At 37.6% G+C, this 17,228-nt stretch overlaps 1 protein-coding gene and 1 long non-coding RNA gene across 15 annotated transcripts in view; one reads left to right on the forward strand and one right to left on the reverse strand.

Annotated features, from left to right (window-relative positions):
* TENM3 (teneurin transmembrane protein 3) overlaps positions 1 to 17,228 on the forward strand; it is a 2,750,454-nt gene that overhangs the window by 1,279,267 nt on the left and 1,453,959 nt on the right. The window lies entirely within an intron of this gene.
* Positions 3,691 to 10,624, reverse strand: LOC141410383 (uncharacterized). Its single transcript, XR_012435368.1, has 2 exons — positions 10,557 to 10,624; positions 3,691 to 5,710 (listed from the first exon to the last, which is right to left on the reverse strand). It is a non-coding gene; the product is annotated as an uncharacterized lncRNA (long non-coding RNA).

Below are 17,228 nucleotides of genomic sequence, written 5' to 3' on the forward strand. Positions count from 1 at the left end.
CAAAAGATTGTCACGGCTCACTACAATTTGAGGGTAATCGAATCTCCCACCTTCTCTGTGGATGCCTCTTGCACTGCACTTGACGAGAAGGACAGCAAATGACTTCAGGCAAAGTGAGTGAGTCAGGAAAAGTCTCCCTTCAGAGGCTGCAAGGGCAATTTCTGTGGATATTTGCAGTCTGCAGCTCAAGTTACAGAAGAAATTTAACTTTCAGTTTACTCACTAAAGAGAGAGCTTGGGTTAGCCCCTGAGGGAAGCAGTATTTATTCTAACAAGTTTCATGCCATTTGAAGAAGATTTTATCTTACAGGGAAAAATTTACATGTTAAGAATATCTAGATAAACATTTTTAAAGGCAAATTTTCTTAAACACAATTTCTTTGGAACCTAGAAGATGATAAAAATTTTTTCATGTACACATCTTGACTTTGAATAAATATTTGTAAACCTACCTAAATAACTAGGGCACTAGTGAAATGAGATTACTCTTCCGTAACGAGATAAGGAAAATGCAATAATAACCTCAATTTAATGGCTGACTTTTAAAATGTTAGCATTTTTCCTTAAGTGAAATTGACCTTGTCGCAAGGTATGCCACAAAAGTCTCTTCTTGCTAGGATGAAATATTGCTGCCAGAGTATTAACATTTATGTGGAAAGGTAAATGTTTTAAGGCCAATGACTCTACAAAGCCTGCATGAAATTGTGGTTTGATGTATATTACGGAGATTCAATAATTATTACTGGATTAGGTCAATAAATTTGGAAAGATGGAAAAGGATTATAGAATGAGAGTACTTTATGTTTTAAGAAATTGATCGAATGCCCTCTTTGACTAATTCATCCATGACAACCAAATTTGGCCCAGAGTTCCACATGCACAGTTCCCACTGACATCCATAGAATTTGTGCATGAGTTACAGAGCTTAGAATTAAGCCCTAAGGAAATAACTAAAGATTTTTGGTGAGATATACTTGTGTGATTAAATAAAATCATTTTTATGGGCTTTGTTTTCTTGTTTTCAGGCCGTTCCTTATGAAGATAAATAGCCGAAGCACATCGAGGTTAATACTCCTTTTAAGCTATTTGTCTCCATTTGGGAACTCAGTGCAAAGAAAAATGAATGTTGTACCTCTCAGAAGCTTTCTTCAGTTAAATGTTTCCACTAAATTCAGAGTCCAGCAAACCTTGCCAATTTCCCGGGAATAAGCATAAATCACATCGAAAAATCTTAGAAAATAGTGGGAAAACTTATCTAGTAGAAGGAGAATTAACTATGCAGTTATTTGTTCCATTCTTGTACCACTGTGACTGTAGTGAAACCTGCTTCCCTCCGTAAAAATAAAGAACATATAACTTGATTTGAAAACCAAAAAGTTAAATGACACGCACCTCCAAAAAGTACAAATTAAAGATGTAAGTTTTGAAATCCAGTCTTATTTGAAATTTTAGAAAAATCCAGAAATAACAAATTGATGTAACATTTAGCTAATATAACTGATTTCAACTTATTTTTCATGAATGCACGAAAATCCTCAGTTTGTAGGTAACAGACTGTATGAAACTAAAGAGTATGAGCTAGGCACAATGCTGGCACTTTACATGTGTAATCCCAACTTTTCCCAATATTGCAGATGAGGAATTCAAATATATTCAAGGTAAGAAATTTATTAGTGAGACCCAGGATTGAAGATCTGGTTATTTGCTCTATTTAATATACAAAGGCACTTTAAAATCAAATGAAAAAAATTCAGTTCAGAGAAACAATTTACAAAATTCAATTTCAGGTGGATTCAAATTTCAAAATGAATCTTAGGGAAACAAGTGTAAATAAATGTGAATATTTGCCAGTTCTCTGTAGGGGTGATGAATACATCTTCTCTGAAGAATTAAAAAAAATTAGAAGGAAATATACAAACATAAAATGTTACTAAAACAATAGATTTCTCAAATATAGCTAAAAACAGAGGAGAAGAAATTGATGTGGTATCATGGTTTACTTTTCACAGTACATTCATATCATATGAAAAGTTCATATAAACTTGTGACAAAGTTCTAAGATTAAAAAAATAAGTTGGCAAGAGATGAACGAGTACTTCATGACATATTACATACAGTACTAAAATAAACATTCCTACTAATAAAATAAAATGTGAATTTAAAAGTATGAGTTGGTATTTCTAATTTATAAAATGAATAAGTTCTAAAATTAAAAATGTATATACTCAAAGTTGAGGTAAAATACTATATTTCATTTATATTCAACATTTTTAACCAGTTATTTAGTTCATTCAAAATTATTTTATTAGCTATTTCGTTCAGCTGTTTAGAAACCAATCTCAGAAATAAAATGAGTGTAAGTAAGATAAATGTTTATTCCTCTCTTATATAAAATAAGTCCTGAGGCAGGAATTCAAGGGAAGGTACTGTAACTGTGGATAGGAATCTAAGTACCTTCCCATTTTTGCTTCATTATCCTAGTACTCAAATTCTATCCTCAAAATTACCTAATTGCGTAAGATGGCTACTGGAGCTGTAGCTACCACCTCTATTGTCCACACAGCAGGAAAGATAATTCTAGGAAGTGCAAGAGGGATATATGCCAACCTGGCCATCTTCCTTTAGGAAGTTTCCCTGAAAATTCTGCATAATACTAATTGGTCAGGATTTAACTTCACATCTACCAGTAGTTATGCATAGTTTTCATAGGAGGCTAAAAGAAGTCATCTTCAAGATGGGTTTTTGCTACATCAGTTAAAATACAAATCATGCCATTAAAAGGGGAAAGAATGGATATTTGGTGGAAACTATTAGTCTGCCATGATTGTTTAGTATTATTGGGTATCTGTATCAGGTACCAAGCAATATACTAGGTTCTGGCCCATTAATGTAAAAGCATAGTCCCTAGCCGCAAATAATATAGGGACGAGTTGGGAGACAGTTATTTAAACATGCATGGCTTATAGAAAAATGCAAAATATTTATCAATAGCTATTAAAATATTTACATACTTTGACATATTGATTTTCTTCCAGGAGTAAATCATAAGGAAATAATTCAAAAGGGAAAATGCATAAACAAGTTTATTGCCACATTGTTTATGATCATAAAATATTGCCTATAACTTAGACAAACTCAACAGGAAGGTAAATGTTGGCAAATCTACTTAACCATTAGGCAACTTTTAAAATTCTTTCAAACCTTTATTGTATATGTATGAATCTATGGATTTGAAAAATATTTCCAGAAATATATGACAGGCACAGGTTAATATGTGGCCTTTACACTGTTAACTAGAAAAGTAAAATATTAATTGCTTTTATATTTCCACGTGACCATCCAATATTCTAATATCAATTTATAGTTTGAGCTCAACATAAGCATTTCTAAAGATGGACATTGAATGCAGAGAATGGGAATGCCATCTCCTCAGCTAACCTTACGTATCCCTGTCTCCCTCATTTTGTCTTCCTAATTTCCACTTTCTTATGCATGTCTATCATTCCATCTCTTTACTGTTAGAACCTGCTTCTGAATGAGATTTCAGTTTTGTCTTATCTGATCATTGAGGTACCTTACCAATAGTCTTAGCTATATTAGCTAATCCTACTTGTGACTTTAACTGCCTTGTTGTTGGGGTCCGTGCCGGGGGTGGTGGAGAATGAAAGAACACACAAAAGACAAAGACACACAGAGAACATGGCGGCCGCACTCAGAGCCTCCACCTCACTTTATTTATACTCCATAAACACCACGTCAGCAGAAAGAATGCAATGCAAAACAAACTTTCTTTTCCCAGATGTAACCTTCTACTCAGTTCTTTGTTTCTATGCTCTTCCTTATCTGCCCGCCTTCTTGGCGCCTATGGGAGTTCATTAAAAGTTCAATTGGAGATACTGTCCTTGAGCCCTATCTATTCTCAGCATACTGTTTTCAAAGGCCCCTGCATTTTCCCCCTTTTTTTTTTGTTTTGCCTCAATCCTAAAAAGGTAGCCCATATTTGTTCTTGTGTTTTCTTTTGTTTTTGGAGGCGACGGAGGGAGCATCGAATCACCAAAAGAAGTAGACCCAATCCAAGTGCCCAAAGCAATATACTTCCAGAGATTGTAGAAATCCATGTCTTCATCTGGGTCCATGGGTTAAAGGCAGCAAGGCGCTGACCCAGCTCCTGAAGGGTTACAGTTCCGGACAACACATGTAATTGTTGTCGAAATGCTTCGGAAATGTTCTGAGTGAGCTCTTGGATGTCCAAACTAATATTTTTATGGCCTATTAATAATTTTTGGATTACGGTCCAATTTTGTGTTAAAAAGCACAGGCGTTACACAAAATTGAGTGGAGTTCCAATCACATTGTAATGTTATCCGAGTACTGAGGACAGTGAGCTGATCTCCAAGCCATGTCAAGGCTTGTTCCATGTTGTCTAATCTTTCAGCAAGTTGAGAATCAATGTTTCGTTGTTGAAGCCATAACCGGTGAGATTGTTCGTGCCATTGCTGCACAAATTCAGCATTTTGTATGCTTTGATGAAGAGTGAGCCCTGCTATGGCCGCAGTGGAGACGATGGCGACAAGGCTCATCACCGAGGCAATTATAAGTCCAAGGGCACGGAGGGTTCGCTGGAGAGAAGTCCAAATATAAGTCTCAAGAGGTGATGCCCCCCACGGTCGCGTAAGGTTAACAGGTAGCCAAATTTCCTTACGAGCCCTGAGGATATAAATATTCCCAGTAAAGTTGTGCCACCAGGAATGATTGAGGCAAGACAAAAATGTACACGTATCTGTACAATTAACAATCCCCGTATCATTATCCCATGTCAAATTCTCTGCTAATAATAGGTAGGGCTTATGGACACAAGCAATAATATATCAGGAGGTATTTCGATATAACTGAATATGAAAGGAGTTATTCGGGTTAGAAAGATTAAGGGGCATATTCCCCACAAAAGTGCTAATGGCATCGCCTGCAGCTAACAACTTCCAAAAATAACTCTGTACTTCAGGCCTCCTTCACGCCATACCAAGGTTTCATTACTGTTAGCAGCAATACTTTTATTTACCCAGTGTCATTTCAAAGGTATGTGACTAAATTTTGTTTGAAAATCACCGTGCACACTTCAATCAGTTATTTGCATCCCATTGTATTCTAATAAAATCCAGGGTTTAGTTCCCCGACATTGTTGTCACTCCAGCACCTCAATATTAGGAGAAACCTCTAGAATAGGACAAAAAAGTAAAGAACTAGGAATAGTTTCATTACTATATACAGTATGATTATATTAAAAACTTCTAGTTACAATAATAACAGTTTTAGCAGCCACATGACTATGATTACAACGAACAGCCCAAGCTTCATGCGATTTTCGGAGACAATGAGAACTATTTCCCATACATATTGGAAGTCCTTCCACTCCAAATTGATATGTGTTGTTTATAATTCCCGTTTCCCGTTCTATATTGTCCTTGTCCATATAGGGGGACGGCATCCAAGTAGTGTCATTGGTGAAAACCTTAATTTCCGCCTCCTCTCAGGCGACTCCCTGATACAAGGGCGGAAAGGGAATATAAGTCCAATATTCATACAAAGCCTCACTAAGAGAAATAAGTCCCCCGCCGAGGCACATCCAACAAAGGAAGAAATGCATGCTGAATCCAGTTTTCTTTTCAACAGGGTTTCAATCATCTTGTAGGAAACCACTCAGGTCCACTCCCTGTAAGGACAAGAGCATAGCCCCATCCCTGTTTTAGAACTTGCCCTTGAACATACTTACCTTCTTCATTAGGATACCAAACCTTTAAACTGTCAGCGGGGACTATCACCGAGGGAGGTGAGGAAAGATGGGTTACGGCAGCGGAATCTTGCAATTGTCTCCATTGATTCAAAAAAATTAAGGTAAAAGAACCTTCAAAATCTGGTTTCAAAATCTGGTTTCTAGGGGGCTCATTTCCCCCTTTTTGTTTAGTTTTAATAGTTAAGTTTTTAAAGTTAAATTTGTGCGCTCAATGATGGCTTGACCTTGACTGTTGCCGGGGATACCGGTGATATGTTGAATATTGTATTGCTGTAAGAAAACTTGTAATTTATGAGAGACGTAAGCAGGGGCATTATCAGTTTTAAGTATAGGAGGAATGCCCATGATGGCAAAACAAACTAAGAGATGAGTAATAACAGAAATGAGAAAAGGTATCAATGGTATGATGAACATTTTAATCGTCCAAAAGAAGGGACACCTCGTGGATTAACCCCAGGATGGAAGGATGGAATGCTCAAAGGAGCACAGGAAGGACAAGCTCGAATAAGAGAACAAGCTTGTTTATGAGTTAAATGAAACCATCGTTGAAGGCCAGAACTATTAGTGTGATGTAGAGTATATTTTTGTTCTGCAGCATGTAGGTGGCCGATTAAAAGCAAATCAATCTGAGTATTACCATGAACTAATGGTCCAGAAAGTTGAGAATGAGAACGAAGATGAGTGATGAATAAAGGAGCTCGACGTTGGCTCAAAGTAAAGGATAACAAAGAAAAGAATTTCTGAAGAGAGGAAGTAGCACAAAGAGGTAAAGTGGCCTGAGAAATATAAGAAGTAACATAAACGGCGTATTGAGAATCACTAACAATGTTACAACCAGTAGTAGGGAAATCAAGTAAGACCATGAGAATAGCAAACAATTCTCCCTATTGCACCGAGGGATAAGGATAAACTGTAACTAAAGATTGATGAAGCTTCTTGCCAAGAATCAGAAGTTGCAAGAAGATAAGTGATCTGACTATGAGTGAATTGAGAGATAATTAAGGAAGGATCTCCTCCCCAAAGTTGTCGACAGTGATGCCGTCCTTTGATGATCAGTTCAGCTAAACGATCGATATAAGTAGCCAAGCGTTTAGATATTTTATTGGACAAAAAGATCCATTTTAGTAGTAGACTAGTTTGATGAATCATTCCTGTGGGAGAAGGTAAAGTATGAAATAAACAAAAGGAAGGGCCTTTTGAAGTTGCTCTTCAACAAGCTGGAGTTCCTGTAAAGCCAAAAGAGTTAAATGGCGTGAGTTGTCCAAGTGACTGTCTCCTTCTAGAATAGAAAAAAGATGTTATAACTGATATGTTGGTATTCTTAAAACAGGACACATCCAATTAATGTCTCCTAGAAGCTTTTGAAAACCATTTAATGTTTTTAAATGATCACTTTGAATTTGAATTTTTTGGGGTCGAATATTTTGTGCCCCCAAGGTATAACCTAAATATTGAATAAGAAAATCCAGTTAAATTTTTTCTGTGGCAATATTAAGTGAGTAGAAAGAAAGCTGAGTTTGTAATGATACAAAAGCATCTTGCTGCTTTTCTCTGGTTTTAACTTTGTGGGATAAGGGCAGGATTAGGAAGACCAGGCTGTAAACTTTCCCTAGGTTTAATGTAAACATTTATAGTTTTAAGACAAGACAAAGACGGGAATTCCATGCAGAAATATGTGGCTTTATATTCCTCTCGGCCATTTGTTTTTTGACTTACTCCTTTAGAGTCCTAAGTATTTCTTTAAATAATGGTCACTGTTTCACCTAAATAGGAGTGGTGGCTATGAGTTTAAAGGATTGTAGCCCATTTTGAACATCATATTTTTGGCAGCTGAGGAAATATGAGGAATGTTTAAAAAAGCAGCAAATTGTTGTGAAAGATCTTGTTCCCAAAAATTAATATTGATAGGAACAATATAAAAATAAAAAAAAAAAACACTTGACCTTGTTGACCTTTAGGACCGACACAGGTTAAAGGTTCTACGTCTTGATAAATCACAGAAGCAGCACCCAAGCCAGTGAGTATAACTGAAACTTGTCTTTTTTCCCATTGTATAGGCCACTAATTTAAACAAATAATAGACATATTCACCCCGTATCAATTAACTCTTTTAAAACTATCCCATTAATGTGCAATGAACATCAGGGCTTTTGATTAGAAACTAAAGTTTCCCAAAAACCAGTTTTTTGTGTGCTACGAAACCTTCTCTATTGAGAATACGTTCCCCTGCCTCTAGGCGTATAAATTGTGAAACTTGTACCAAAATAAAAATTTTATTAGTAATATCATGTCCTTTTGGCAAAGGGCCACACACTCTAATAACTAATTTATATATTCCTCTATTAGGAGACAAAGTATAAGGCTGAGTAATAGCTAAGTCAGCAGTGGCGCTCTGCTTAGTTGCCGCATAAAGCTGAGAAACTGGGGTAAGGTGTGGGATCCTTAAGGAGGACTTGAATTTATTCCTTAATGTTGTAGGCCATTGCTCACTGAATATTGTAGTAGACTTGTATTGTAATTGTTGGGGCCCCAAGCCTGTGGGCCCCGGCTCCCATTTCCCAGGAGAGGAGACAGTAAATTTCCACTTTTATCAGTTTTGGAACGACATTTATTTGTCCAATGTCGACCTTTACCACAATATTTGTACACCTCTGAAGGCAGCTTTCTGCCTTGAGGGATAAAAGTGTTCAATTTTTATGACATTCTTTTTTGAAATGTCTAGGTTTACCACACTGAAAGCAAACACCTTGTTTGTTATTTCCTTTTAAGGCTTTAGACAAAGCTCTAGCAAATAATTGAGCATTATAAATAGCCCCTCCAACACTAACACAAGTTTTAATATGTTTATCTAAATTGGCCCCATTGGCCTTTAACGATTTTAACAATTTTTAACAGTCAGCATAAGCATTTTTAAAAGACAATGTTTGTAACAAAATTTTTGAAGCAAGGCCAGCACCCACAATTTTGAAGACAGCATCCTGAAGACGGGCTACGAAATCTGGATATAGTTCATTTGTGCCCTGTAAAATCTTCACAGAGGAAAGGGAACATTTTCCTGTTATCTCTACCTTATTTCAGGCCCTTAAAAACAAAGTCTTGATTTGAGTAAGGGCAACATCATCTAAACGAGCCTGAGCATTAAGAGTAGCATATTGGCCCGTGCCTGTGAGTTGTTCCTCAGTGGGTCCTGGGGGATCACACATAACATTTTTTCTAGCCTATACATGTGCCTTGTTCATTTACCAGCTGTGCAATTGTAACCACTGAGAACGATCAAGAAAAGCCTTCCCCAAAGTCTTCCAGTCTATAGGAATTATCAAATTTTCTGATGAAAAATATCAAGAAGACCAAGGATAAAAGGAGATTGAGGTCCATAGTTAGAAATGGCAGCTTTCATTTCTTTTTTAAAAAATTTAATTTGTAAGGCATTAAATTGGACATTATTGCCACCATTTGAAAACTGAGCATTAGGAGCAAAAGAAGCACAAATAATTGGAAACAGATCCAGCTCCTTAAATTTTTTTTTTAATTAAAAGTATATATAATATATAATAATACTCATATCCCCAAATATAAAGAATCTCAACATATTAATAAGAAAAGGCAAATAACCCAACCAAAAGTAGCAGAACAAGGAAATGACAATAAACCTATATGTCTAACATCATTAGTCACTAGGAAATATGTATATTAATACCAAATTGAGAATCATTACATACACAATACAATGGTTAAAATTTAAAAACACAGAAAATATCAAGAGGTAGTTAATGTGTTAAGCAGCTCGAATACTCAACTTCTGTTTGGAGTGTAAATTGGTGGAACCTATGCACCCCTATAACATAACAATTTCCTAGCTGGGGTTATTAATACTATATTAATATTAATAGTTAATATTAATGTGCTTATTTATTAACTATTGAAATACTCATAATATTTTAACAAACAACAAGATATACATATACACTGGTTTTGACATATTAAACAGGTGTTTAGTATAAATTTAAAGTATGTCTGATGTGAACAGGGCTTCAACTTTGCCAAACAAAGGTAAAGATAAGGAAGCCGGGGGGTTGGAGGCACTGGAAAATCCTCTTTTAACAGGGCAGAAGGAAAAGAAACAGGGAAAGCTCACAAAGGTGAATTAGAAGAATGTATCTGTAATATTTGTTGAAGCATTTCCATAATACACTGCATGTCAGAATTTCCCTTAGAAGAAGGAAGAGCTGGCTTTTTCTCTTCTCCCCCTTTTGCTACCCCCACCATGCTCTGTTATCCTGGCACAAATGGGCTCCATTTCAGATTTATTTATTTATTTTTATTTTTATTTTTATTTTTTTTCCAAATCCTCAGATACCTTTCCTCCTGTGGCTACATTACCACACTCTGAATCAGTCTCAAGTAACTCTAATGTCTGAGTGATAGAGTCACACAAGGTCCACAATTTTAGAGGCATAATATCCCCTAACTGGAGAGCTCTAAGCAGAGTTTTTACTACCTGTAACCATTCTCTGCGATTCAGCTGCACTTTAGTCTGATACTGAAACCAGTAACAATGTTGTTCAACATGGGCAAACAATCACTTCAAAGTCTTTTTCTTTCACTTCTACTCCTATAGACAGCAATAGTCCTTGAAACAGCCGTAAATATTCTGAGGCCAGAGAGATGGAATTCCCCATAATGAAAGCTTAAGAAGGTTCCCCTTAACAATATCTGGGCCTTACCCGCCCCTAGGGGGTTCCCCTTCTTGTTCTCCCCTACTCACCCGTGCTGACCCTGCTCGCTGCGCCACTTGTTGGGGTCCGTGCCGGGGGTGGTGGAGAATGAAAGAACACACAAAAGACAAAGACACACAGAGAACATGGCGGCCGCGCTCAGAGCCTCCGCCTCACTTTATTTATACTCCATAAACCCCACATCAGCAGAAAGAACGCAATGCAAAACAAACTTTCTTTTCCCAGATGTAACCTTCTACTCAGTTCTTTGTTTCTATGCTCTTCCTTATCTGCCCGCCTTCTTGGCGCCTATGGGAGTTCATTAAAAGTTCAATTGGAGATACTGTCCTTGAGCCCTATCTATTCTCAGCATACTGTTTTCAAAGGCCCCTGCACTTGTAGACTTGGAAAAGCCTTTTTCCTCTTTTCAGGCGAATGTACATTTGGCATTCACGGTGCCCTCCTCTCTTCCTCTCTCTATAAGCGGAAGTCATGTGTCCATTTGGAGCGTATGGTTCTATACTCTCCTGTTTTATAGCCTTTACCGTATTTCAGTTGTTCATTACCATATGCTTCCAACCCAGGAGCTGAATAAGAACAGGAGCAGTATCTTTTGACCTTGGGTACCCCAGCATCCAGCAGGAAACTGGCACGTTTTAGTAGCACAATAAACGTTGATGAAGTTCTTGATGGACTCACTTTGATCCAAGATGACAAGCAAAGTTTTCTAATCACCACAGGCATGAAAGAAGGTTGATTATAATTTGGGATACTATAAAAAGAGTCAAGCACTTGGAAGAAAGGAATACTTTTTCCTGTTTTTTTTTTTTTTCTTTTTCCTCATAAAATGCATAATCTCTTTTCGTTTTACATTATAATCAATAACAAAATTGTGGTCAACATTAGCTGAAGATATGATTACTTGTAAAGGAGTTATTTTATAAAAATTAGTAATATTTAGCTTGTTTATTAGAATGCCACAAACATATCTAGATGATTATGTGTATAAATGAGGACCTTGCATGAGCGACCCAGAAAAATCTTACGACTTCTTTTGAGACAATTAGTTATTCAGGTATTGCTTTTCAAAAAATAATATATGGAGCATGTTTTGTTTGATTTTTAAGTATATTTCTATCTACGACAGAGTTACCTCTTTCGGTTATAGCATAGCATAGGTTAAGTAATAAATAGCAACTTAGATACTATGGTCATTGAGCCACAATTTCTAAATACCTGGTATGCATGCTTCCAAGGAATGTTTAGTAAGAGACAGACGATGTAAAAATCAGAACTTTAAGATGTCCATTGGCCAGGTGCAGCGGCTCACGCCTTTAATCCCAGCACTTTGGGAGGCCAAGGCAGGCGGATCACGAGGTCAGGAGACCCAGACCATCCTAGCCAACATGGTGAAACCCCGTCTCTACTAAAATTCAAAAAAAATTAGCCAGGCATGGTGGTGTGCACCTGTAGTCCCAGCTACTTGGGAGGCTGAGGCAGGAGAATCGCTTGAACCCGGGAGGTGGAACTTGCAATGAGCCAAGACTGCACCACTGTACTCCAGCCTGGGCGACAGAGCAAGACTCTATCTCAAAAAAAAAAAAAGAAAAGATGTCAGTCAACAACTGTTCATCTGTCTAGGAATTTATGCCTACTTTTCTTAATGTAATTTATATCTTTATCACTCTTTGGAGAAATAGGTAAGTTGATCACTCACTGTACAAACTATTTGGCCCTTAAGCAACATTTGATATTTATATCAAGTTAAACGGTTAGAGAGGTAACTCTAAGAGGAATTCTCCTCCTCCAAGTTGACAGGTGCCTCCTCACTGGTTGCCCCCTCAAGATATCAGAGTTCCTACAGTAAGAGTGTAGGAAGAAGGTGAGCCCTGCTCCTTCCAGAGAAATTAGCTAGAGACCCCAGCAACCAGAATGTTATTAGCAAGTGGGCCTAATTATTGTTATCCCTTTCATCCCATAATTTTAGATTAAAAATTGGCCTTTTCAGGGTCGGGGCAGTGGCTCACACCTGTAATCCCAGCACTTTGGGAGTTCAGTGTAGGAGGATTGCTTGAGGCCAGGAGTTTGAGATCAGCCTGGGCAACATAGCAAGACCCCATTTCTACAAGCAATTTAAAAAATTAGCCAGGCGGTGGTGGCCCACACCTGTAGTCCCTGCTGCTCGGGAGGCTGAGGCAGGAGAATCATTTAAGCCCAGAAGTTACACACTGGAGTGAACTATGATTGTGCTACTATACTCCAGTCTGGGCAACAGAGCTAGACCTAGTCAGAAGGGAGGGGAAGTTAAGGGAAGGGAGGGGACAGGAGGGGGAGGGGGAGGGAAGGTGGAGGAGAGGTGGAAGGGAGTGGGGGAAGGGAGGGGGAAAGGGGAAAGGGGAGAAGGGGGAAAGAGAGGGGAAAGGGAGCGGAAGGGAGGGGAAGGAAGGGGAGGGAAGGGAGGGGAAGAGAAGGGAAAGAGAGCGAGAGAGAAAGAAAAAGAAAGAAGAAAGGAAGGAAGGGAGGGAGGCAGGAAGGAAGGAAGGGAGGGAGGAATTGTATTTTCAGAAAAGTTTCCCTCTGTGCTTAGGAAGAGCAATGAAGAATTATGACATTTTTCGAGATGCCTCTGTATTATTAAAGAGATTCTGCCTATCCTGCAAACCTGATTTAACTGAGGCAGAAAGCAATTTTCTAAGATGCTTTAATTCTTTATTTACATTCACTTGGACCACTGGAATTGATTTGTGCTGCTGTTGAAATTCTAATCATATTCAATATTCATGTCTTCAGAATTTTAGAGGAATAAATATATTCACAGAAAACTTTGTCCCATAGTGTCTAATGTATTCTCTTGTTAGTAGGTTAATACAACCCAATGTGGGTGTTAAAGAAACATTTCAAAGTTTATATTTCATTTTAAAATTAGAAACATTTGAAAGATTTGCACCATTCAAATGTTACTATGGTAAGGAAGTATTTGTGTGACAGCAGAAAGGGTGTCATGTTTACCATTAGAGGCTGGTTCAAAAATCATCTTCAAGTTATTATGAGGGTTATTTCTGTCTTCAGCAATTTTGTAAGCATTAGGCATGTTTATTTTTTTTTTTTTTGCTGTCACTATTCAGAGTCATTTTTATTATGAATTATGCAGTATCATTTCACAATGAATTGTACTAACAGCCTTTGAGAAGCTGCAAACTGTTTCTCCAAAATTCTGTGTATCTCCTTGCTATAACTCTGTTAGCTTCACTTCCTTGTATTTACAATGTGAGACAGTGTTAGTTGTGGCAAATCTACATTATGCAATCATTTTGGTTGGGGCTAGATTGTAAGTGGGTATCATCTTTATCAGGTGTCTCAAAAGATAAAAGAAAAAAACCCTGAGAATTAGCCTTCAAAATAGCCAAGGAAAATCTTCAATTGTCAATGTTCTTTAGAAGAAATGTGTTTTAAAATCTATTTTCAGGATTGTTTATTGCTTCTCAATAAAGAAGGAGTACAAAAGAATCACAAATAGACCTCAAATGGTTAGCATAGCTCCTTATATTCTCATATGGGGCACAGCTCTTGATGGTATTTAAATGTGTCATTTTCATCACTTACCTGTTTTGCCCTTTTGAATTATTTCACAGTATTCTCTGCTTTGAAAAAGCCCATTCCCTCACACATCAACCTCACCACCCCCGGCTTACTGGAAATCTTACCTTAGGAAGCGTGTTATCACAAGGTTATGCTGGTCTCAGATCAGTCTTCCTCAGTCCCCTCTGCAACTCCTGACCTGATGTATTATTCAGAGTATTAATATAATTTTGAAAGGCTTACATTTCCGGGACTACTTTATTCATCTTGCAGGAAAACAGCTTTCAGCTATTTTCTTCAATTACCACATTACATAAGAATTAGAAAGCAATTATTACTGTTCTCATTTTATCATTGAAAAGGAAGAAATGTGTACATGTGCGTGTTCGTATCAGTTTTACAAGTTCCAGTGACCAATCAATGATAGGTTCCAGGAAAGAATTCACAGGTGTCTCTATGGGCGTTTCAAATGTGCCTCAAACTGTCCCTGCCTTTACTAAGCATCTCATTGGCATTCATTTGAATTCCAGGTGAGTTTGGACTTGACTTTCAATTCTATCTCGTTCTTTTTAGCCTAACCTCACCCATAGCCAATAGCTGGCCTCTTACAAAACATAACTATCTTCTGAGAGAAGCAAAGTGCCTCCACCAAATCCATAAATGCCTCTGTGCCTGTTCTGTTCCCCTTCCCCCAGGCCTTTCAGCCCCAAGGAAAGGAGTAGCACCATCTTTTGCTCCAAATCTCATTCCTTGTTGCCTTATCAGGAAACTCAGTTCAGCTCCCAGCTCTTTCAACCTCGGTGTCGTCAGTGCTTCTCTCTCCCTCATGACTCCCTCTCATCACCCTTTGAACATTCTGAAAACCAATTCTTAAATCTAGAGCAGTGCAGAAATATCTCACTTGAATGTCACAGCAATACTAGGAATTAAGCAATGCAGGTTTTATGCATAAAGAACATTAAATTCATAGTAATTCGGCGAAGACGGCACGATTCCTAAACAACAGATGAGAGTAGAATTTAGATCTTCCTACCCCTTCTCCAATATTATTTACAAATCAGTTTCTAGATGTTGGACTGTTGTTTGTCACATTCTATAATGAACTGTGTTTCATGTACAGTAAAGCGGAAATATAAAATTACTATAAAGGGCAAATTCACTGTTGAGACCTGTTTTAAGTCATGTGTTCTGTGTTGCCTGGCCTTTACCCTAAAAAAACAGGGGAAGAAAAGGAATGTGTAAATTTGCATTTCATTTACATTAAAAATAATAACTTTCTCAAGAACATTTTAGAAAGGAAACACAAAATTTTTTTTTAACCTCTTTGTCTGCCTTTTATCTACTTGGTTTATTTCATTTTCAGGGCAAATCAAAATTGAATGATCCTTCCGTTTTCCTTACTCCTAGTGATTACATTGCATTTAGTTTTTTCAACTGTGAGTCTTCTTACATATAATTGAAAAACATACTATTTGGAAATATAATTTTCATTATTGATTGCATTATGATTATTTTTTTACTAATCCTTCTTTAACTTGTCTTCTCATTCTTTTATTGCTCTCCCTAATTTCTTTTTCTTTCTTCTTCCTTTCTATTTCATAAAGTATGGTTTTCCCTCTTTTGATTTTTGCTCGTGGAGTCTATCTCATTTTTTTACTTGCAATCTTGGTTACAATCTTCTTCTTTTTTTTCTTTGGAGACAGAGTCTCACTTTGTTGCCCAGGCTGGAGTACAGTGGCATGACCTCGACTTACAGCAACCTCTGCCTCCCTGGTTCCAGTGATTCTCCTGCCTCAGCCTCTGGAGTAGCTGGGATTAAAGGTGCTTGCCACCATGCCCAGCTCATTTTTGTATATTTAGTAGAGACAAGTTTTTATCATGTTGGCCAGGCTGGTCTTGAACTCCTGACCTCAAATGATCCACCTGCCTCGGCCTCCCAAAGTGTTGGGATTACAGGCATAAACCACCGCGCCTGGCCTACAACCTTCTTGACTGGTCTACTGAGTTTAACTTTTTAAAAAAGTAGCACTAAAACTAATATATTATAAATGCAGTCGTTACCTGTTCTCTGTATTCTCTATCATATTAATTCCCCTTTTAGTAGTATCTTTGTCCCTTAAGGCTATCTTTCTTGTGAAAATGAATCAAGAAAATGGTGGAAAATTACAGAATAAAATGGTTAGAGATGTTCTGTACAAAATAGGATTACAGATTCATAAAACATTAAACATGGGAGGGACATTTAAAACCATGTGGTCTAAATCTCTCATGATTCAATAAGCCAAGATCCAGAGAGGCTAAATGATTCATCCAAGGTTACTGAGTGCTGGCACTAAGGACTCAGATGGTGCAACTCCATGTTTAATACTATTTCTAGCACTCCAGGCATTCTAAGGGAATTTTTTATGAAAATACTAATTTATAAAAGAGTGGCATTGATGCCAAGGAAAGCTTAGGACTTACAGCAGATAGTAAGTATTACCTCCCCCAAAAAGTAAGGCATATGATTGTTGAATTGATCATACTCAACTTGAATTATGATCTTAACTCAAAGTAGCAGAATTTTATATACGTGATTTTAAATGTTGGGATTCAAATGGCTTTAACAACTTCAGCCAGTTTACCCCATGAAGTGCCGGGTCAGGACAGGAGGCGTGTGGCCTCACAGTGCTTTACTAGCCTCGCTTGCCACAGAGACCTGCTTTCAGTTGTTCTAAGCACGATTCTCCTTCGTGGTCACTGACAGCCGCAGTGGCCTGGTTGCAATGCTAATGGCAGGTGGACACAGGGGATGTTTTCTGAAAGCTAAGGGGGAGGTAACATTGGACTCAGCAAGGAAGTCGTTTCTGTTTTCATACGTGCTCTTGATCAACTCATCAAAACAGAGAAAAGTTCATGTAGAACACATTTCTGATCTTTGTGAAAACATAGGCATTTACCTCTGGCCGGTTGGGTTGAACTCTAACCTTAGAAACTACAGTATGAATGCAGTCAGGAAAAAAAATCCAGAGAAAACTTGTCTTTCTCAGTCATGGATGACAAAGGATTCCGGGCAGTTTATTCAGTTCTGTCAAAATGATCACTGAACTACTAGCTTGCTCAGGCCTTCCATGCAGACCCGAGGCTTCGGTCATCCATTCATT

The sequence above is a fragment of the Macaca fascicularis genome, chromosome 5, assembly GCF_037993035.2.
Source record: "Macaca fascicularis isolate 582-1 chromosome 5, T2T-MFA8v1.1".
In the NCBI taxonomy this organism is placed as follows: domain Eukaryota; kingdom Metazoa; phylum Chordata; class Mammalia; order Primates; family Cercopithecidae; genus Macaca; species Macaca fascicularis.